Source organism: Amphiprion ocellaris, chromosome 12 (genome assembly GCF_022539595.1).
Source record: "Amphiprion ocellaris isolate individual 3 ecotype Okinawa chromosome 12, ASM2253959v1, whole genome shotgun sequence".
Classification (NCBI taxonomy): domain Eukaryota; kingdom Metazoa; phylum Chordata; class Actinopteri; family Pomacentridae; genus Amphiprion; species Amphiprion ocellaris.
The window spans coordinates 6,561,077-6,585,373 of record NC_072777.1 but is presented as its reverse complement, the minus strand read 5'-3'; the positions used below and the strand labels follow the sequence as shown (position 1 = coordinate 6,585,373).

Sequence of the window (24,297 nt, the reverse complement as noted above, 5' to 3'; positions counted from 1 at the left end):
GCTTTCTGATGCCACAGGAGTTTATTTCTTCTTTATTGTACCAGGTAGGATCAGTTGAGAATAATTTCTCATTTACAATGATGACCTGGCAAGAGGCCCCAGCAAGAGGAAAGATACCAAATAAACAATACATATACAAAAAAGGACACACAAGTGTTTAAATTGAGATTAAAAACACCCTAAATTAATGTTAGCAATTCAGTGAGAATCAGTCAGCATGTGCAGCGGTCAGCTGGGGTCTGCTACAGCTTCTGCTTAAGGAGAAACTAAACTTCATCTCCTGCTAAGAGTTTTAGATCTGTGTGTGCCTCCATTAACTAACAGTACAAACTCTGTCTTTTGCCCTCTGTACACTTATGATGAGATGCACAGCTGGCTGTTGCTAAATGCAAAGTCACTACAGTCATCTAATGCTGTTTTTGCTCAAAAAAAATTCTGAAATAATTAATTGTCAAAATAGTTCAATCATTGTTTATATGTCTGTGAAATGAAAGTAAAAGTATTAAGCATGGAAAGAAGAAAAGTAAAAGTATCTGAAATAGTACGTCACCACAGTACTTGAGTAAACGTATTTAGTTACTTTCCACTATAGTCTGGCAGTGTGTCACTCAGGAGGTTAATGGAAATGTTACAAACTGCCTCAGGGATTCATTCATCTCTAAAAACCTCTGCAGTGCCGCTGCTCCTCGAGGCACTTTGGCTTTAAGCCTCCGCCTCTAATCAATAGTATGATTTATCATCACAAATTACTACCACAACCTAAAGCTGTCTGCAGTCCTCTAAAACAACCAAACATACAGTGGGTTGATACCGTCTGATTGCAGCACTGTGAGTTTTAAAAAGACAAGGCTAAACACGCAGGTACAGCCCAAACACACACACAGAACATCTTCCAGCAGCTCGTTGGGGCGTTATGTCATTAAACTGTGCCGAGCAACACCAATAAAAACTGCTTGGTTGAAAGACAAGGTATTTCAGTGGGTTATTTCTCTTAATGATGCTCGTAGCTGAACTGTTACCTTCCTGCAACCTCAAAGATTAGATTTTTGAAACTGAGAGTCACAGTAGACAAAAATAAACAGCGATTGTTGCATGTAGGAAGTATAGATGATGGAAAACAGTCCAGACCTGCAGCATTGGACCTGATGCATTTCTGCATCTGTAAAGCATCTCGAGACAATTTGATTGTAATTGGCGCTATATAAATAAAATTGAATTGAACACAGTAGTTTGTGAATTCATCCGTTAGCTGATTGTCAAAAAAATAATCAGCTTACAACTATTTTGGTAATCAATAAATGAAGTACTGCACATTTTTTTAAGCTAGAATCTGCAAATATTTGGCATTCTTACTCAAAAGCAACTGAGTTTCATCTCCAGCAATATGTGATAAACTGCTTGAGTTCTTAACTATCTATTGGTCTAATGTGGAGGTCTAGTTTTAGAGGATACAAAGATGTAAGATGTGTCACATTTGTAAAACCACTATGAAGGTGGTCAAAGCTGGTATTTATCAGCTTTATTTTTCTGACAGTGTAGTTTAAACTTCAGCCCACCTCACTCCACACTAAACTTAACATTAGTTTGACGCTGCGGCTAAATTTAGAGCCTGAACGTCTCACCCAATAATTTCTGGTTTCACCGACAAACTGAAAACCTCCAGCTGCAGAAACGACTGATCCCTGCTGTCTGGAGCTGCTAATTCAGAAAACCACAGTCAGCTGATGGCAGAGCAGAGCACTCACCATCACATTAATGTGTTGGGGTTTTTTTTTTTTTTTTTAACCAAAGCCTTCGACTAAAAGGGTGCAATCTATTTCCAGCCGCTGCCCTAAATATGAAAATCCTGCAAGCAGTTTAAGTTGCAGGGCCAACTTACATCCAGCTGTCAGCATCCTCTGGAACATCATTTCCATTAACATCCTCACTCAGGTGAAAAATTAAAGATGCAAACTGAGCTGACTATCTGATGATGATTCCCAGAGCAGCCGCTAGAGTGTGAGTCAGACTGGCCCATTATGCTAATGGAAGTGTCACTGAAAGGGTTTTGCACTGAGCAGCAGTGAGTGAACACAATTACCAAAGAGAGAAATAAACTGTCTGAATAAGTTCCTTCGGTGAAAGGATGGAGCACATTTAAATTCACAGTGGCTTCATCATACTTGGAATAACAGCCACCAACACTTTAATGGCCTTTAAGTTACTGCTACCTGCTGAATTACCCTCTGAACCCCAAGCAGTTCCTGGCTGTTTTCCTCTCCTGTTACATTTTCCTGACTGTTGGCTCATTTTTCTCTGCACTATAAAATTCTATATGTCTTTCTGTGCAGTATGACACATTTATAATGCCATAAATCACTAAAAAGCAAAGATGAAAGTTGAATCTATTTGAATAATTCTGTTGTAGAAAATGAAAAAACCTGGAAACAACATTTACAACATTTCTCCAGATGTCCACAGTTGCTACTAATACAGGAAAGAGGAAGTAGTGATACACATAGTACATATTCTACAGTTTACATCGTTCATTTGTTTTCATACTTGTTTCCTATCTGCTCTGAGTAAACACTGCCTGCAGTTCAGCCAAGGAGTCCCTGCATTTTTGTCACGTCACTGTTGGTCATAGCTGAGTCACTAATGGCTTCTTGTTTGTGATGAGGCGCTCAAATTTGGGGGAAATTTTTAAATAATGTAATTTAATAATGTATGTACATAATGTAATAATGTGCAATAAAGCGACTCTGATGGCAGATTACAAATTTAATCTTTATTTTTGAGTAATTTTACAGAAGGAAACATGTCACACATGATTATTTCAAGTTTGAATATCTGACCATTCTTTTTTTCTATATTTATTATATTGTATTATATTGTATGAAAAGTGTTAAATAAATAATGATTGATGGATTGATGTTTATTACTCTGGTAAATAGTCTAATTTTGGTTATTGTTCAACACAACATGCCGTTCAAACCCTCCAGCTGGTTTTGGGGTTGAAAAGGTAAAATAACATGCATGTACCCAGTAGAGAACATACTTCTAAAGAGAGGTTACATGATTTTCACAAGTCATTAGTTGAAAAACAGATCTTTTTCGTTGCTCATACATCAAAAAGTGCACTGATCTGACAAACTAAATCAGGTTTACACTGTGGCCCAAGTAGAAAGCACAAAAAAAAAGCTAATAAGTTGACAGCAAGTTAAATTATACCGTCAAACGGCTGTTTCCATGTTCAGGAACATTTATGCAAAATTGCAAACCTATTCTGACACCAATCACAGCATACCCACCCTCATCTGTGTCACCACCTCTGCAAAGATACTCCTTTTTCTGTCTTTATTTCAATCCACAATAAAGAGCCAGACACACCTGTCCCCTCACAACCTTTTGACTTTGATGACAAAGACGTTCACTATTTGTTTCAAGCTGACTGTCTTTTAGTTTAAACATTCAAACATGTTAAACAGCCGCTAGCTGTTTGCTCTGCGCTGAAACCTGATACTGAATGAAAGCAAAAAGAGATGTGATGATTTCAATCACACAGTTTCCTTCTGCTAAATGGACTGTGAAGCACAGTGATGCAAGACAGCACAATAACATTTCTGATAGGAGGCAGATTTACCTTAATATAAGAACTGTATTGCAGGGTTATAGCAGAACACTACATCTCACTTCATTTTTAAAATAAATACTTTAGACGGTTTAACTGTGGCTAAAAAGAAAGGCTTAAATCCTTTGAGAAGTGGAACAAAATTCTGGGCTGAGGGGACATTCACAGTGGCAGTCAGTGTATCCGAATCACTGGGGCATAAAGAAAGACTGTCAAAACTCAACTTTCCAGTCAGCAGCTGCTTTGAAGCCAAACAAGTGTGAATGTGATCAGTTCATGTAAGTTTTCCCACGATATGAACAATGTGTGACTGCCCCTCTCGGCCCAGTCCGTCGCTGAGAGTTCTGCCTCATTACCAGGCCTGAGTCACACTGTACTACTTCTGGGATGCAGCTTGTTGTCTGCTCTGTGGAGACTTTGCTTTGTGGTATTTCTGTCTGCGGTTAATTTCGCCACATTAAAGACAATCAGAACTGGTTGGACATCTGGTTGGACTGAACACCTGGTATGTAATGGACACCACAAAGGACAAACTGATGAAAAAAAGGGCTGATCCATGATTTTGAAAGAAGGTTCTGTTCACACTACAATAGCCTACGCATCGGTCTGCTGCACACACGGACAGATGGTTGTGTTGCCCCACATATCAAACACAGGAAAACACATGGGGACAGCAATGGATGTTTCTGAAAGACTGTAACTTCACAGATTGGACTGTAGCACCACTTCAGTGTGATTACTCCTTGTACCTAGAACCTTGCACCATATTTGTTCATCATTGATAGAAAATGTGCAAATCAAAGAACCTCCAACGTCCAGCAGTTGATGACTTCACTTACAACTATTTCAGTGATGAAATATAAAGGTGTGGGTGATCAAGAATTTCCCAGTACGGTCATAACAAACAATTGTTTTAAGCAATGTTTGTTTTCATGGTTCATGCAGTTCAGACAGTAGACATGTTCACAAATTTTGGCAAAGAAAGATTCACGTGTACTGAACTGGATGATGAAATTTACATCACGTACACCCTATGCAGACATGGAGAGGATGAATTGGCCTCAAAAGGTGCACCACTGATGACCACAATAAAATTTCAAGGCAACTCAATGCAAAAACAGTTTTTGGTCCCCTACTGGAACCAAGTATACATAGCAGCGTCTTTACACAAACGAGTTTAACCCAACTAATTGGGGTTTGTGCCCCTTATGGGATCACGGGTTTGGGGCATTTTCACTCATTGTTTGCTTTAATGTTCCGTCTCTGTTTCATGTCACTGTTTTTAGTTGTTTTCAGTGATTATCTTTGCTTTAGTTACGCTAAAAATAATTGGTTAGGTTGAAGAAAAGATCACGGTTTGGATTAAAATACCCGTGCAAACAACACAAAGTTCTGATTGTTTTCTGCACTTCACAATTTCACAGCCTCTTATGAGAAAATAATGTTTTGTGCTTTTGTGCAATGTAGCTTTTTCACATTTTGGGATGAGACTACACTGAATAAAACCAAATCAGAACAGTTTAGTCAGTTCTAAAGAGTTGAAAAGCTCTGGAACAATCACTGGCAATGTATAAGATTATACAAGCAGATTATGTTTTATACCTGAAAAGTGACTACAGGTCTTACTGTGGAGTAGAGGAATAAAAAGACCACAACACATTGTTCAAAATGTAGTAGAGTAACAGACTTCACACAGCTCTTTAACAAAACACGCAATCATTCTCAGAGGTTTTTAATGTGTAAAATTAGCAGACTGCCTCTTTCAAGAGCTTTGAAAAATGGCTCTGTTGTTCCTGATGTTTCTGAAACACCACACTTCACTGCTGCTGCTGGACAAATCTGCACAAAACATCACTTTGTAAGCTGGCTGCACATTCACAGCAAACTGTCACCACACAAACACATCCAGAAACCACCTTACAGCCAATGTCCCGCGGTCAAGACGAGCACATAAAGGGCAGCAACAAACACAAACTGCTCAGCTTGGATGTCCGAGCTGCAGCAGCTGCTACTTTGTGAGCTTTGAGAGGACGACACATTTCATGGCAGCAGAGGAAGTGCTGCGTGAATCGGCCCGCAGTTATGTGTGTCGACCCACTCCTCTGCCGACAAACAGCTGATTGTTGGCTGTGTGTCGCCGCTCACTGAGAGCTCACTGTCACGGCGGTTCAGTCAGGTCACGTGTTGAACAGAGAGACCGTGATGTGTTCAGAGACAAACCCCCCCGAGGGCAGATGGGCAATAACAGAGCCACAGTGAGCAGAGGCTGAAACACAACCGCACGGGTTAAACTCTGTCTTTCTGATCTCTCTCTAACATCCACTGCAGCTGCTGGAAGGACTGGGATACAAAACAGCTCAAATGATGAGCAGCTCATCATTGTAGCTGTTGATTAATCCTCAAAGTATCATTTCATTCCTTCATTCCAGCTCCTCACATGTGAGAATTTGTTGCTTTTCTGTTTTATATCACTGCAAATAAAATGAACAAATGATCTGAAGGATGTTTTTCTGTCTGATTTCATTTTATAAGCAAACTAGGCCTATTAATTTTGAATACAACTGTAAAATCAAACAGCCGAAGCTTGATTACATTTAACTTGACAGGAGGCGGAATATATCATCTAAATTTATTACTAGTAGTAATAAATTTAGATGATATATTTGCCTTTACCAGGTTTATAATACAAACATCAGACGCTAAGAAACATTTCTGGTAAATCTGCAAATTATTTAGCAGAATATTTTACAGACAAGCTAATTATTGTGATAAGTATTCATGAGGTAAGTGTTTATTATTCTTATTATTATTGGTAGTAATGGTAGCAGTAGTATAAAATTGTCCAATCATTCATTTCATTGTCAGTTATAATTTTAAAGTTTATTAAGAGAAAAAAAAACACAACAGTATAATGTATACATTTCAACAACATACTGTGATGAGTCAGTAACATTTGATTGTGTTTGCTTCCTCAAGTATCTGTTGATCAGTAAACGCATCACCACGCGTCATTTACTCCCTGATGTGAAGTAAAGACACCTCATTCGATATCTGACTTTTTCAGCTTGTCCTGTTATTATCCGCCTCGCTGGGAGATAATTAACACCAGCTGACACACTCAGGCTGGTTGCTTTTATCATTTACCCTCTAATTGTGCAGAAAATTATGCTTGTTTCTCGTCTCTCCCTCATGCAGCGCTGACAAACTTTGTACAGCTGATGGCCTACAACTGCTTATCTTTACACAAACCATCATCGTGATTCTGTTTTCTGTTAACAGGATTCATGTTTCCTTCTCCAATGCAACTGCTCAGTGACATTGGTTTTAGAGTCAAATCCAAAGCGTAGTCTTTGAATCTTCTATTAATCAGGTATAATAATTAACCCACTGAATCCAAAAACACACCAGCAGCTTTTAAAAGCATGTTATCGTTGTTAAAAGAATGGCCAAAATAGCACCAGTTCTCAGAAGCAGAATATTAAAAAAAAATATATATATGTATATATATCATCAGATGTCTAATTTTCCGACAGTCCTTAAACTAATCATCTCTGACATGCGCTTCCGTCAGGAAAATTATCCAAATCTGAGCTTATGATCATGATATTTAATCAAAATCACTTCATTTTACTTGCTTCATTTACAAAATGTGTCAAAAATATAAAGTTTGTACCAGATCCTGTAAAAAAAAATAATAATAATAATAAAATTCTGCACTGTTTGGCACAACCCAGAAGCCATGACCAACACAGCTGTAACCAACAGTCATGTGACAAAACCAAAAACTATTCAGCTTAACTGCAGGCAGTGAGGAAAATAAAACACACTAGATCAATAAAACCAATGCAGGGTGGCTCAAAGAAAACATATAGAGGACAAGTTATTGGAAGATACATTCAGCATGGTGAAACATCTTTACAATCAATATGCAGGTTATGTGAAACCCCTCTGTTGCAGAGGTTGTAACAATGCCCAAATATCTCAAATATGTAGAGTCACCTTTTTTTCTGTGTTGGTAACATGTGTGGGTACTTGGAAAAATACTGTACATGTTGCTGCTGGTACACGCTACCAAATTTCTGGTATCATGACATCCATAAGAGAAACAGCTGAGAATGAGGACAAGAAGGTACAAGTAGAGGACAGGCTGACTAACACATCTAGAACAAGAAAAGCACTCAGAGAGCGCGGTACTCCGCCAAGGCTGCTCAGTCGTATCATTTCCAATGGCTGAAATCTTGAAAAAATTTATGCCAGAAATCACGGCATAACAGAATGTGGTCATTTAATAGATGTACCCACAAACAAAATGACCTTGCACTGAGCACAGGCGTGTGTTATGTATGTGTACGTGATGTACAGATACCGGATCATATGACCTAAACCTGTATCGAGCGGCGGGAATTGATGGGACTCGTAAACACCCCCACAATTTAATCAGTTGTTCCTTGTATGATTTCCGACGGTTAAGTCCCGATAAGTCCACAGCCGTCGATTTGAAGTGGGATCACAATCATGTGATCATCAGCAGGCAGCTAACGTAGTGTTCACTTGTCGTCATGGTTACAGTGATGCCGTGCCACTATCTCACAATGATATCAAAATCTTTAACAAATCTGTGGATCCAGACTATAAGACACATCACTGCCAAAATCTAATCATGTGGTCCTTGTGTCATTTCTGACCTTCCCTGAAAATTTCATCCAAATTCGTTTGTCTGTTTTTGAGTATTGTTGCGCACAGATGGACTAACAGAAGGACAAACGTATGCCAATCATCGCATAACCCTGCTGCGTTCCTTGGCAGAACAGTTTATTTCCAAAGCTAACTTTCTGTTGCTGTACATCAGCAGGTGAACAAAAGAAGGTAAGCATGATGGCTTGAGGATATATAATTCTAACTGCACCACAGTAACTCATGCACTAGATTATTTCACCTTCAGTTGTTCGAATCAAACCGAGTTCTTCTGCAGCTTCTCAAACTGAAAAACTCATCGTACTGTCTCTCATAAACAAAGTCATCAAAAGGACAATGGTGACAGACTAATGATTTCTCTGTCAGAGGTTGAAGCTTCCCTGTTGTGTCAGAATTCTTTTAATGGCTTTTACTCAGCATTCTTTGAAGTGATTCACCAGCAGCCGCCACACCCATAACAAATACTGGTCCGAACAGGGTGTGGTAAAGGATCCACGGATTAGCAGGTGATTCCTTTCAGAGGCAGAAATAAATCTGACCTTCCCAGCACACACACACACGCTTGTATTCCCTATACTTTAAGTCTTTCCTTAACCCAAACATTCATTACAGTGGTCAAATGTCCTCACTACAATGGTTTAAACTGACTCTGGTCCTCACAAAGACAACAATACCAGCCCATGCACATTTTTCCTGATTTCTGAGTCAGTGTTATTCTCATTTCCAGAGCTACAGATCAGTCTGGTCATGTTTTTGTCTCTAACTGTGGATCTATGTATGTATCCAAACATCTGAGAGGAAGAGTCAGACATCCCTATTAAATTATCATTGTAGTATAGTAACCAAGGACACTTAAATTTACTGTACTGCAGTAAAATCTCCTTCCTCACTAAAAATCTCTTTCACGACTCTGTTAAAACCAGATTTGAAGGATCTTTACCAAATACGTTTGTTAAATGTTTAAGCGATACACGTTTATCAGATATTTTACTCAGAAGCATTGCCATTGGCTTGATAGATCACATCTCCCTTGTGTGACCAAACCGGAGCTTCATCTTGATGACCTCAGCAGATGTGTGGACTTTCTGAAGTGCTGATCTTTTACAAACTCCTTGTAATCCAGTTTAAAGATTGACAGGAGTCATCCACTCTAAGTCGAAGTCTAACCCCAATAAAATGTGTCACAAGCAGCTAGAAAGTTGTACATTACACAAACAGTCGATGTGCTGCTGACTGTCAGAGCGCTGACGGCAGTGAGGAGGTGAACAGTGAGTCCTTTCCTAGATCTCTCAGGTAATCCCTGACAATCTGCAGCGTGGAGGTCAAGTTGTGATGCATAGGTCAGATTTTAGACATGGCAAACTGTTAGACTGTTAGACTCATGGACATGTGCCCCATGAGCAGTGGATGATCTGTCCAAAAGATCATATCATCATATCTTTAGTGGTAGAATCACAATCCATGATGTGTTTTCAACATGGATTTAGTTGAGCTGATGTCATTAGCTGCACATATGGTTGCCTGGACACTAAGCCTGTCACTTTAACTCATAGCTAAAGACCAAAATCACAAATCATTGCACGATATTTCTGCTTACTCGAAGTAGTGATTCATGTCTTTGCTGCTGTGGTTTTTCTTTCAAGATGTTGGTCGACTACCTGCAGTTAGTAACAGCAGTTAGCTACATCATGAAATGCAGATTTTGTAATGCTCTATAACCTCAATGAGCTTGGTGTAGAGGCACACAAACCAGCTCTCCACCTGCTGCCAGTTGTGGTTGAAGTGGCCCTTCAGCTTCCAGCAGATGTGCCAGATCTACTGTTACCAGCTTTAGCCCAAGACAGTGTTCACCACTGGAGAGGCAGCTGAATTACATCGAGGTAAACTTTACAGATGGGACAGGCTGGGGCTCGCTAGTTAGCACTCGATGAGCTTACAAAATGATCTGTATGATTCCTCTGAAAAGCAGAGGAGCAATAGATTTCATGGCACTCTACCATATTAAATAGCATTAAAAGGCATGACGGTCACACAGGGAAGACGACACAAATTTGTAAAATCGTTGACACAACAGTTTAAACTACAGCCTTTGCAATTTGCTAATTGTATTGTTTTAAATTGCCATTTGAAATCAATACAGTGTGACTTTCTGGTGATCCTTAGCTGTGTCTGATATGTGATCACGGAAGTCTCTGCAGTTGTAAAAAAACTGAACATTTCCTTTCATTTTTGGGGAATTATTGAAATAGTCTAAGTGATTCTTCAGTTCTGAAAGTTCATCGTTTATCCGTCCAGCTGAAATTCTTCTGTGACTTTCTCATGCTCCTGGTAATCTGTTCTTCTCTGTGGTCACTTCCTCTCTGCAGATTAAAAAGCAGGGCTGACAGACTGGGACATTATGCAGACACCCCCAAAAATAAAGAGAGGAAGTGTCCGGCTTGGCGTCTCCTCCACAGAGACGAGGAGGATCAAAAGAGTTGCATCAGCTTATTTAGCCAAGAGCATCCTGGGAAATAACCACACGTACTCTGTTTTCATGGAGAACAGAAATCCAACCTGAATACTGGTTTCTTCTATGTCCAGCGTGGAAGACATGCAGTTGCATAACAGATCTCATAGCAACCAAGTGTGGAGGTCCAGTGGAGAGCTGGCTGTGGACCAGTAACTGCTAAATATAACAGGAAGGGAACAAAAGTGAGCCATCTGAAGAATAAAGACTGCCGGTTTATGTGTGTGACAGCTCTAAACGATGCACACAGATCAGCTGCATCTCCGTTCTAATGAAGCCACCAGTTTAAAGGTGTAAAATACCTTCAGCGTTTCTCACCCAGAAGATGTGTGATGCTGCCTACTGAGACTTCAGCAGCTAACACTGAACTCACAGAGTGTCACAACACAAAACATGTGGGAACTGACTGGAAAAAAAATTATTCTCGAGCTGAAACGATAGGTGGATTAATTGACATCCAAATTACTCCTCACTGCAAAAAAAAAAAAAATTTGTTTTTAAAATTTATAGTTATTTCACAGATTCTCCCTGTTTTGTTACATTACAGACAATAACTGATAAAATCAAAGGACATTTATTAATTTACATGTTCACATGTTTTTTTGAAGCCAAAACTGTATATAATGTCTATATAAGAAAAAAAAAAATACTATATTTCTAAAAAGGGCAATTCATTTTTTTACATTTGACCATAAAATTACAAATTTTTTTAACTGTATTTGAATCAGCAGAAAATGTTTTACAGATATTTGCCATTATTTGAAAGAAAAAAATATGAATATTAAGATTTTTTTAATGGTTTTATCTGCATTGTTAAATTACAGATATCACATAAAAAAATATTAATTTGCATGTTGACTGTAAAAACAACAGACAAAATTGTAAATAACGTCCATATAAGGAAAAAAATATATATTTCTAAAAAGGGCAATTCAGGTTTTACATTTGACCATGAAATCACTTCTTTTTTAACTGTATTTAAACTAGCAAAAAAAAATAGTTTTGCAGATATTTGCCATTATTTCAAAGAAAAAATATGAATATTAAGATTTTTTTAATGCTTTTACCTGTATTATTAAATTACAGATATCACAAAACATATTAATTTGTATGTTGACTGTGAAAAAAACAGACAAAACTGTAAGTGAAATACACATCGTTCTTTTACAATGCATGACCAGAAAAAACATATTTACTACATCCATATCATTTAAAAACATTATTATACAGGTATTCGCTTTTAACGTTATTATATTCCACCATTTTTAGCCAATTTTTTCCTGGCACTGTTGCCTTTTTTTTTTTTTTTTTAACAGTGTGGCCTCTCATAAAAGAATCTCTTGATTTGTGCCTGAAGAAATCTGAGGAACCTGAAGACATCTCGTTGGTTTTTAATTTCACTCCTTTTTTAGCGACCAAAACAGTTCCAGTTACTGCAGCCTGCCTCAGGTGGTTTGACAGGAAAAATAATATGTAGCTCTGCTGTCTGTATCTACACACTAATGTTCAGTATTTCAAGTAAAAATGGGGACGAGTACAAGTGAAATTTTTGATGAAATATTCATTTTTAAATACATTACAGGTAGGCCTAGGTGATGAAAAGGATCAATATCTAGAATATCTGATAGTTTTACTTAAATGCATTAGATGCAAACTGGCTTGAAAGCAGATAATGAAAATAAAGTGCCACCAAGAGAAAGTCTCCTGTGACATTTAATGAGTATCAGTTAGAGTTGAGTTAGCCAGTGCCATGGGTTAATGACTGATTGTCTACACCAGTAGAGCTGCCATTACCACATAACAGTAGTCATAGGAGTGGCATATATCACATGACACGGAATCATATCCACTGGGTTTACTTTGAGTTACTGATTGATCAATTATGACTTGATGGCGCTCCTCCATGCTTTACTTCCTTGCTTTAATTAATCTGTATTAAGGTAAGATCGTTCAGTACTACCATCACACTTATTTCTATTGATGAGTAAATTAAAATCTTTGTGTGTGGTTCTTTGTTTTGCCAATATATAATAAAGATATTACTTGTGTACCTTAACAAATAGGTTAAAAAAATTGGTTTAATTCAAAATAAATCTTCAAAATCTGAATTTAAAAATGATGTATAATTATCAATGACAACTAAAATGAAACATTTTTCTACTCTCTTGCTCAATTTGAATTACAGGTGAGGCAAAAACGGTGTATTCTCGACGTGGGCAATAAAGAACAGACAAAAGTCTGAGATAAAATCATCTAAAAATGCCAAATACGACATGCATATCACATATAGTGATTCAATCCAATGTAAATTTCAAAAACATTGATAGGTGCAGCTTAAAAAAGACTTTAACATATGTCTCTTGTGCATTAAGTAGAGAGCACATGGATATTTACATGAAGATGCAGCTCTAGTGTCCAAAACCTTCCAAATCAGCAACAGTATAAGAAGGCAGTAGTTAGAAGTACAAGGTCCAGAGCTGTAAAACCCCGACAGCAGCTGAAACAAGTATTCCTGTGTCATTTAAATATTTAAGAGAAGTGCTAAAGAGAGCCGGATTAACTCGGGTCAAAGTCCTTCTGGAGCAAAGCCACAGAAACCTAATGAGCAATGTGACAAACCACAACCAGGAAACTCCACTTAGGAGCAAAAATACCACAAATACACACCATCTTCATGCCCGAGTCAACAGCCTCTGAACTCATAAGTAGAAGCAAAACTGGCTCAGCTTTTCTTAATCTACCTCTGTCATTAGATTCTTTTAAAAACATACTCAGCAATGTGCATTTAAAACATGTCCAGCCAGGCCTCCTCCCAAATATTACTCAGAATTCAAAACACCTGTGGCACCAGAGCTGCACGTTGCCAAGGAAAAGGCCTCGGTAAGTCTGCGTACCAGCAGGCCGTGGGTTTCAAAGGTTACCAACACGTGATCCTGCCGGGATCAGCAGGCGAACGGCTGCCCTTGCCGTTGCCGCGGTTACAGCGCTCGCCACCATGATGATATAATGATGGGCTGGGCTCATTTGCATATTGACATGACATGACGATTGACTCGCAGCTGAGCCACAGAATGTAAAAGGAAAAGCGTGTGTGAAAATGCAAGTCTGCTCTCGAAGATCAAGACCGGTGATTAAAGCAGAGACTCTGACAGCAGCCACCATGTTTGCTGCTAAAAATAAACATGATGTCTCCAAACCTGAAGATTAAAAATAGCTACACCTCCAGAGACTCAAACACAAACGCTTTAAATCAGACGTACAACACCTGAAGAAGTCCTGCACCACTTCAACCCTACTACATGCTATTTAATTCCACTCAACTGAGGGAACATTTAACATTCTGAGACATGTTTAGTCTGAAGTTGTTGTGCTGCTGAGATCATTGTGTTGCTTTGCAGTCTGTTGAGGCAGGAAACACATTGTTTTTAAGCTGCTGACTGGTTGATGAGGCTCCAAGTAAGCACTACCTTGGTTACAAAGTCCTTCACAGTTCTAACTAAAGTTGAAAATAAAAAGCAAGGTTATCATGAAGACTACAGTGCGGCTGGATGGATGATGGGAACGCTGATGGCAAATTTTCCCCCACAAAAAAATGGGAAAAAAACTCTTCTTGGCCTCCTCTCAGACACAAAAAACACATCATTTCTAGCACTTTGTGTCCTTCATACATTGTTAGATTTTACAAGAAGAGGCTTCTCTTTTCTTTGTACACTGCACTTACAGATTTATGGTTTAAACTTAGTGGTTCCACTTTTATTCAACCTTTACTTAAGTGTGAGCTGCACATCTGAGGTAGTGTTTTTTACACATTTTTTCAGGTTTTTCCATGGCTTTTAAGTGAAGAATGGTTTATTTTTATGGGGAAAAACTTCTAAATATGTAATTATGATACACAGTCAAGTTTCTAAGGGTTTAATCAATGACAAGAGATGGACTGTAAATTCATCAAGTGGAAAAAAACCGTTGAAATGGCCAAAAACATCAGATACAATAGATGTAAAATCCAGCATGAAAAAAACTGCACCAACAAAGACAGGATGAGATCATCGGAAAATTACATTTTACTGAACATTAAATGCTGAAGTTACAGAGGAACACTCTAACGTAACTTTCAGGAACCCATACTTTTTGCAGAACGGCTATGTCCCATTCTTTTCAAAATAAAAGCAGAAGAAATATATGCACTTTCTGTTATCTCATTCACATGAACTTGACCAAAATAAAATCATCATCATCACCATCATTCACTGTAGTCAACATCTGAATGAATAAACCACTTAACTGTATAAATTTTAGCATTTAAACTAAAACAACTGACAACAATCTAATGAAGATGAGATGAACTGCTCGGTCTCAGACACCAGAAATTAGACCCATCCTCTGAAATAAGCAGCAACACCCCACAAGTACCTGCTACCGTTGGATCACAATGTTTCTATCACTGAAGTCAGTCTCGTCTCCATTTCAGTAGCTCAATGTGCCCTTTTACAGCAGATCAGAACCTCTGAGACATAGAACCGTACAGCAGACAGATTTATCAGCACCATTTAAAGTTAGCCAACAATCTGCCAAGCAGTGAGCCAGAGGGGAAAGTTCATTTGTTACCAACGATGTAGAGATCAAGTGTCTGGGTAGGACATGGATACGCTGCATTGTGACTTACTGAGGCGGCTGTGGGTGAAATTTCTGTAGTCAGAGACAGAAAATAGGCCAAAGCACACAGATGACAGGAGAGGGTAGTCCTTAATGGCAAGAAGTCAGACGATTCATGTAAGACGAGGGTACAAAAGGTTTCATAATCACGTAACAGTAATGCCACTTACACAACAAAGGCACTGCTGAAATTCCTGCCCAGTAGATGTGAGTATTACTGTTCGTCCAGCACTTCCTAGCCTACATGGCTGTGTAGTAACCTCCTCAATATGACGCGTTTGTTAAATCTGAAGACCGTCGAAACACTATGTTTTGCCACAAGCATCACAATTAGAGGTGCACTCACGCCAACAATCACGTTTTAATCTGTCCACATAAAGGCTTCTCCTTTTGCTTGTTAGTTCATGTGCAGAGATGTGAATGATTTCATTTAGGGCAGCAGTTGAGGGTAATTTATATGTTCATTCATCACTAACATTTTCATTTCATCAGCTGCTCGTCTCAGCAAGAAAAATTCAAAAACGGCGACGTATGTCTATCTCAAATTACCTGCCTTCAAGGTTTTACAAAAAGATTTCTTTGTTTAATCATTAACTGAAATGATCAAGTGTGTTATTTGCCAAAATATACAAAAACTTCAGTCAATTTTTGAGCTGACTTGCTATTTTAGCACTAACAGCTTCAATGCAAACAACATTTGCACGTCGAGAAGTAATTTAGGCGCAGTTGTTTCAGTTCATTTTGACCTGGATTATTTGCCATTAATGAGTCAAGAAGTCCCACAAAAGAGAATAAACTGGGACAAAGACCAAAAGGAAACACAGAAATTAGTTGCCTTGCCTATTTCGCTAGCTGCATGAGGAAACTCCATCGACAGATACTTGCTGGCTGGACTAATCACGGACATCTCCATACGTGCATCCAGCTTGTTTACGTTGTCTCGTGCTGGGCGGGTCGTATCCAGCACATAAAATTGCTTTCCTAGTGTTTGCATATCATGAGTATGCCGACTGACCAAGTGAGTGGTGATCAGGCCAGCTAGGAACTAAACCAAAATGTAACCACACACTTCATCTTTCCTTAGTAGCTCAGAAAAAAACACTATTTAAAATAATCACGTTATCTGTTAAAAAGCTAATTTATGGACTGCATCAGTTCATCTTTAATGCCGTTTGATCTCCAGAGGCACCAAGTGGTTTAGTCTTCTCTAATGCAGTTTGGGTTGAGAGGGCAATTTGACCCCACGGCAGGAAACAACCCCTAAAATGCAAGGGTTTATGGGTATTAAGGGACAGATGTTGACATCCGATAGCCAGCAGTTACCACTCCTGCTCGGACATTTAGCGCAGCGTAGCAGACGGAGGGAAAATGAAGAGTCAACTTCAAAGATGCTCATCCGGTTAAGATGAACTTAACCTGTAAAGAGACCAAAATCAGCACCAGTGTGGAGAGTTTTCCTCATAACTGGTGCACTTATGAGTGCAGGAGACTTATGTTTACAACCCTAGTTCACTTGTAATCCAGCAGTGTGTGTGTGTGTGTGTGAATCAAAACACAAGAAGTCAGATCTTGCACCACGTCTCGGCTCCCTCAGAGACCAGAAAACCCCCGGAGCGAGGCGGCCGGGGCTCGCAGACAGCATGTAAGTCGACGCTCTTCATCGCAGTCAACAACAAGAGGCTGTGGTCTGCCCAGGGTGGCGTGACTAATTCGGCTCACATTCCCCTAATTACAAAGGCTGGCGATGGGGCGGGATGGGGGCAACGTACCACCACCTTTAACACATCTCTATTGGAAACCAGATACGTATGAACTTTCCTGCTCCATCGTCAGCAGCCAGGAGAAAGTTGATGCTACATTGTGCTGCTGTTGGAGCTGCAGGGTGGTTTGCTGCATCTTGGTTCAGGACCTCTGAACTCACAGCTCACTGTCTGACAGCAGCTACAACAGGTCTGACAATGGGGCTGTAACTCAGCCAATCAGGACCTTCGTAAGTGGGACTTGAGCTTAGGATATAACACAGACATGTCAGCCACACAGTCAAAAGTTTTGCCAGTATAAGAGTGAACTTTCCCACTGAAATCACGTTAACTTCACTGGAATCGCTGCCATCGGTGGATGTTTTCAGGGAGGCGAAGCGAATCAGTGCAGGGCTTTTATGTTGGCTTCAACTTTCCTGAACTTTGACACAAGAATCTCTGCTGTTGTGCACTAGAATCACCAACAGGGAGAGGCCACTTCTGTTTTCACATTCCATATTCCACTGTCAGTTTTTCCTTACATGATATCCTGGACGATACTGAAGGTTTACGTTGCAGCTGCCACTTTTATCATATCAGCGCTATTTTTGAGGAGTCAGGTTTTGTTCAACATTCTGATAAGTTAGACACATCTGAATTAATAAATACTGGTTGCTGTGGTGAGCAGGTGTAACGTGAACAGAAGGGAATTCAAAACACTTTGTTGCGGTTGTTAAACAAACAGGGCGTCACAGCCGACAAGGACTTTAAAAGTGAACCGATTTAAGCTGCAGATCTGATAATCATTATGTCTCATCTTCCAATTAGCAGCTTGACTGACAGAATGTCAATCTCAGTGATTGACGTTTCGTCGTCAACTTCTCCTCAGCAGATTTAATGGACACAAGCTTGAACCTTTTACAACCAAAGAATCAGATAGAATGTAACTCAATAATTATTTGGACTCAAACTGTGGGTCATGTGACATGTTTTATGGGAAGCATTAAAAGAGCTTCCTGAAACAACTCCTCCGCCTTCGCAAAGAATGCTGCTTTTTAGGATTTTTGCTTTGCTCCAGTGTGTTATGGTTTTATTGTGCATATTAACAGGCCTGTAAAGCGACAAAGTCCACGTCAAAGGGAGTCATTCTCTCCCATAGAAAACAATGCTCCTTCCATGTCTAGAACACCCTGTTTGTAGTTCAGGCTTGTCTTTCGTTACTTATCTACATCAACATGGAACACATTTGCATAGCGTCTTACTGGCAGCTACTTTGGTACAACCTTCAAACAAAATCACAGCCTGCAATTATTTCCTCAGTAGAACCACCTCTGCTACAGCTGCATCTCTCTATATACACTCTGAGATCTGGAGTTATGGTATGTAACCAACATCATCTCGCTTCCATCGGCTCAGCTGACCAATCATAGCTGACTGGGCCTTAAAGCGACAGGAAAACAGAGCATTTCATACAGAAGCTATGAAGATGTGCTGCAGCGACTAACAGTATGAGGAAAATATAGTGTTTTTGAACATTAAAGCATGTCAACATATTGTAGTAGACCTCAAAAACAAAAGTATAAACCGGGAAATGTGCATATTATGTGCTCTTTAAGGGCCTAGTCATTGGTTTTGGCTACAAATTGGGACCTGTGGCCAATAGCAAGCCATCCTGACTGGGAAACCTCTAGGAAACATAGAGCCCAGGATTCCAAAATGGAGTATTGTAGCTCATTAGCTTGCCCTTTTATTTTTTATCTACACTACTCGACTAAATTGCCCCACAAAACAGGACATATACAATTATGCAACGGAGATGATGTCACTAGTGTCCCGTTAGCTGAGCTAGCGGCTAATGAGTTTGCTAACAAGCTTGTTAGTGGTCATTATACGTCAAATGAGCTGGAAAATACAAGGCACAAACAAAAGGGAAGCAACATTTGTGCAATACCATAACAATATAAGAGTAGAAAAATTAACTTTATTTGGAATATAATGTCCTATTTTGCTTGTGTTGTTGCACTAAGGCTATCAAAATAAGAATTTGCATTCATTACAATCTCTGATTTCAGGAATTCCTTGACTAGGTAGCTGTCAATTTCACTCTTTCCCTTCTCCCACCTCCAGCTGCTTCCTGCACAGTGTGACAATGTGAGGAAAACACCACACAAGAGCTGATAACAGAGGGAAAACACACATCGAACATAAACATGTAAACCAGAATGCCATGTGCAGGGATTCACTCGCCTACTGCTGCGTACTGAAGCTGTCTAATGTTCTGAATCCTCACATACAAGGATATTTTAAGTGGATAAGGATGCATATAAACAGCTTATCACGAACAAGACACTTGGACATTAGCCACTACCCATGATGCCTTGAGTGGTCACATCTCTGCAGCCAATAAAGAATCACATCCAGATTTCTTACTTAATACCAATCAAATTTTACAGCCCAGTCGCGTCCCGAAGGTTTTTATTTTGTTTGTCACTGTGACAGAAAGAAACAGCTTCCCAAGAAAGTCTAATATCATCCAACTAATCCAACAAGCATGCAGTCATTCAGGATTATTTCCTCAAGAGGACCTTGATCCAAAAAGTGCCCCGAACTCAGGAAGGACGGCTCACTTACAGCAAGCGCCGTTTCCTGCAGTGATATAGTGCAACTACATGACAATTCTGCCATAAAACAAGGATGTTGTGAGGAAGGAACAAAAGTCAAAGTCCCTTCAGAAATGAGGAGTTGTCCAACAGAAAGACATGTGAGAATGGCACATTATAATGTTGAAAGCATTATGGGACTAATAGGTTCACAGTTCAAGTTAAAAATAGCACAACCTGCATGCACACGCATGAATTAATGTATGCGGGAGACGATAAAAGACAACATAGGATGTGTAAATCACACATTTTCTGGCTCTGGGGAGTAAAATTGCTCTAATAGTGATTTTAAGGCAGCTTCAGCCCAACAACAAGCTCAGAACAAACACAATAAGCACTGAGAACTCTTATATAATCATGCAACACAGATAAACCCAGAGCAGTGGCTGAGCCTGTTCCCTGCATCCAGACCTCTGAAGATGCCACTTTACCTTCTATCATCACCCCAGCAGTAATAGCACTGTAAACCAAACCCACCACCCACAGCCCCCTTTTCTTATGCAAAGCATGTCCATTGATTCCCCTTCTTCTTCCCAGCAGCAGCAGCAGCAGCAGCAGCAGCAGTGTGTCGGGTGTGCAGGCCGCAGCCGTGCTCATGTTGTGAGATGTGACATATTGGTGCTGCTGCTGGACAACAACACAGCCTCCCGTGTCATGTACGCACCAGTGAATCCTCATCACCGCTGCCAAGCTCTGTCCCTTTCAACTCCCTCTAACGTAACAAGGGTTCTGGTAAATACTTGTCCCCGCTCAATAAACAGCATCTAACGTTAAACCGAACCTCATTCAAAAGAGGTGAGATTTAAGAATCGTCTTGCCTTTTTCATACACCCATGCTCTGTGAACAATGAATCCTCACTTTGGCTAATGCAGGAGACACTTCTCTTTAATCCGGCTTGTATATAATTCACATAACATCATCACTATTAAATAATCCAACTTTTTAATACTGTTTGCCGGTCATGTCTACAGTGTTCTGTCTCCAGAACCTTCCCTTAGGTGGCAATGGCAGTGCAATAAAAAGTTGACGCTCTATTGAAATAAAAGGAGGCATGGTGGTTATTATATAAACCGAATTTTAGAGTGGCTCCAAATTATTCTAAACATCTATTAAACCGTGTACTTTTCTACACACGTTTACAATGAACGTGGATAAAAATGTAAATTGTCGAATGTTTGAAGGAGGCCTGGCGTCAACTCCTCTCAACAAAGCTAGAACATTCCAAGCACCGTTCACGTTGCAAAACAATGCTCAATTACTATTAAAAAGCTGGTGGCTGTTGTCAGTTTGGAGGAAAACGCTGTTCGCTAAATCTCGTCAATGGCTGGTCTCTTAGCTCTCAGCTCAGCGTTGACGGTTTTCCTCCCGTGAAGCTACAGTGTGCTGACAGCCTCCCCGGCTGCTGCTGCTGCTAGCACCGGGACGCTCAGTGTGCTGTAGCCCGTCAGCTAGCTAACATCACGGTCTGGTTGAGATAAATTCTCCCCGGTGCATGCCGGTGCTGCCTACCTCGTTTAAAAGGAAACTCCAGGGACTCCTCTGCTGCTCGTTTTAAGGAAAAAAAAATGAGGTTTTTAAAATTCCCAGAAAGGAAGCGCACGTCTCCAGCCTCAGCCGTGCCGGTCGTCTCCAGATGATAGGTATCCGCTCCGGCAGCCTGGGCCACACTCTCCCCGCCCTGCAGCCTCCGACTCCCGCAGCAATCCTGGGAAACTGGCCCCGTGACGTCAGGGCCTGGGTAAATATTATCCAGCGAAGGGAGCCGCCTGCAGGGGACGCTGTCCAAGAAAAAAGGCCTGGATCAGCATCACATGCAGGTAGATTTATTTTTAAAACGGGGGTCCCAAAGGAGTTATCTATGCTGCAGTGTAACTAAATACATTTACTTGAGTACTGTGCCTTTATTGAATCTGAAAAGCAAGCAAGTTTATTTATATAGCACCTTATCATACACTGAGTTTGTGATTTTTTTTAAAAATAAATATGTTTTGTATTTAAGTGCTTTACAGGCAAAGGTACAGCCCCCACCCCTAAAAACATGTAAAAGATAAAATGCAAAATACAGCAGAGCAAAGTTTTAATAAAGTGCACACTAATTATTATGAAATGAATGAAATGTAGGCTAACTGCTGGACTTTAACATGCCATAATAAAGTAATGGCTGAGCTCAATTAATGATGTAAAGTCATTAGATTTACAGTTGATTTTTTTCCTTTGAAAGACTGTAATACAAAAAAGTGAGTGCTTCAGCCAGGACACTAGCCAGCAAGAAGTGATGATGAGCAGCGAGGGAAAATTTGTTGGCAGGAAGAGGCATCACCTTAAACAAAGAATGGATCTGTCAAGGAGACCGGGGTTTAATCATTAACAAGATAACCAGGAAGAGCAAATGATACCTGCTGGCTGCTTTGCTGTATATTAACATTATTTATGGTATTCAGCAATATTAAGCTACCACTTTGTCACAAAACCCCTGCATTTGAAATCTATAAGGCAGATACTTTCTCTGAAATCATTGTCTGTGTGCTCTGCTGCATTATTTCAGTTCAAGTTCTCATTTTAGGGCATGGTAAAGTCGATAATGAGACTCTTTTTTTCTACTGCAGACCACATCACGATGTCTGGTCGGACAGCTGATGGATGGAAAAGGATGCATGAAGATCAGCAATCAACTAAAACTCTGCCAAAACACAGCTGCGGCAGCAATTAGGAGGTACAAAGCGATTCATAATGCCAATAATTTGCCTGTCCTCCTGAACTGATACCACAAACAGTGCGCTACTTTCACAGTCTACCTCTGAAAAACAAAGGGGCAGTGTGCTGCAGGCTGGTACAGGGGTTATCAGTGGAAATCAGAGTTTTAGAGCCAGACAGTGTGACGGACATTGCATGACATTAACCTCTATAGACTAGAAAAAAAAAATCCTTACCTGCTCTGCAGCCACAGGCACCTTTAAGGAGAGGCCACAAAACCACCAAAGTCTTATCGGCCACCCCAGATCTGGCAGGTTCGGGCCTTGTCCACACGTAGCAGGGTTTTTGTAAAACCGAATATCCTGTCCCCTCCGTCTAGAAAAAAACTTACGTACACACCACCTCGTTTTTAGAAAAAAACTTCATCCACACCTAACCGCATAGGTGCGTTTTTCAGCACATTCATAAGCATGCCGGACCTTTAGGTGGCAGTAGTTCCCCAAATCCTAGCAAGGTGGTGGAGAATAACTGTCCTTAACGTCGTCCTTCGCCTGTGTTGTTGAATGTGGAGCAGTATCTGGGCTTGTAAAAACAAGCAAGTAAAAAGCGCCTGTACAAGAAACAGCGCCCAAAACCTTGTGAGAGCATCCATACTGTTACCGAATGTAAACACAGGTCGCATATGTGACGTAAGAACATATTTTGTCGCAGGCGGTGACGTTTCGAAACGCAAAACCCCTGATGTCCACATGCAGACGCATAAATGGAGAATTCGCAAATCTTCACTTTGGTCGGAGTTTTTAAAAATAATCGTTTTTGATGACGTAAATCTGCATTTTCGTGTGGATGATAGGCCGAATCGTAGAAAAATATCTTCGTTTTGTGAGATACCCGGCTACGTGTGGACAAGGGCTGAGTCACTGAAAAGTCACGTCAGTGAATGCAACTATTTTTTACTACCCAGTGATAGTAAATGCAATATTATTTGTTCGAACTGTGTGTCACAGCAGGAACTGAAGGTTAGTTTGGTTTGTAGGAGTCTTTTCTCTGAGTTTATTAAATAGCTGAGTTGATTTTTCTTTCCAGGAAGTGGCCCCATCCTGCCACTTCGAGGAAAAGTTTCTGGAAGTGTGATGCTATGCGGCTACATGCGTGCAAAAGGTGTTGGAGAGACGACATTTATAGATGGACCATGAATGTCTGTACATAATACTGACTGAAAAGATAACTCCCAGTCTGCAGACGCTTTGCAAAAGAGAAATATTCCAGGATGGTAAAAAATCAAGGCACACTGCCAAAACCACACATAACAGGAGTGTCTGAAGAAGTAAAAGTGAAAGCTATGACCTGCACACGTATGTCGTCTGACTTGAATCCAACATGACATCTTTGAGGTATTTTAAAGAGAAAGGTGGAGCAACACAACCCCTCCAGCAAAGTGTCAGCATCTGAAGAAACCGATGCTGAAGTGATGATGTTACTGATGTCTAATGTGAAAAGAAGTGGACAAAGCTCTGTAGCAACACATCTCCAGCAGCAACAACAGTGTGATTTCTCTCTGTAAGGTAGGAATGGAGACCAGCTGGGTGGCGAACTATGCATATGCACATGCTGAAGTTGTACTTTACCTCATCATTTTTCAGTTTCTGCTGCTTTACGCATCTGCTCCTCTACAAATACAGTTTCTTGTTATTACCACCTCCACCATCCGTACTCAGAATGTGTGTCGCTGGGCT

At 40.1% G+C, this 24,297-nt stretch overlaps 1 protein-coding gene across 6 annotated transcripts in view; it reads right to left on the bottom strand.

Annotated features, from left to right (window-relative positions):
• Positions 1-21,583, bottom strand: part of myo6a (myosin VIa) — a 201,577-nt gene extending 179,994 nt beyond the window's left edge. For 4 of the 6 annotated variants that reach the window (XM_055015731.1, XM_055015733.1, XM_055015734.1 and 1 more), the window contains exon 1: positions 21,377-21,583. The gene's annotated coding sequence lies outside the window, so the exon portion shown is untranslated. The remainder of the gene's footprint in view (positions 1-21,376) is intronic. The other 2 variants (XM_055015732.1, XM_055015736.1) reach the window with 1 other exon arrangement.
• Positions 21,584-24,297: the final 2,714 nt, after the last annotated feature.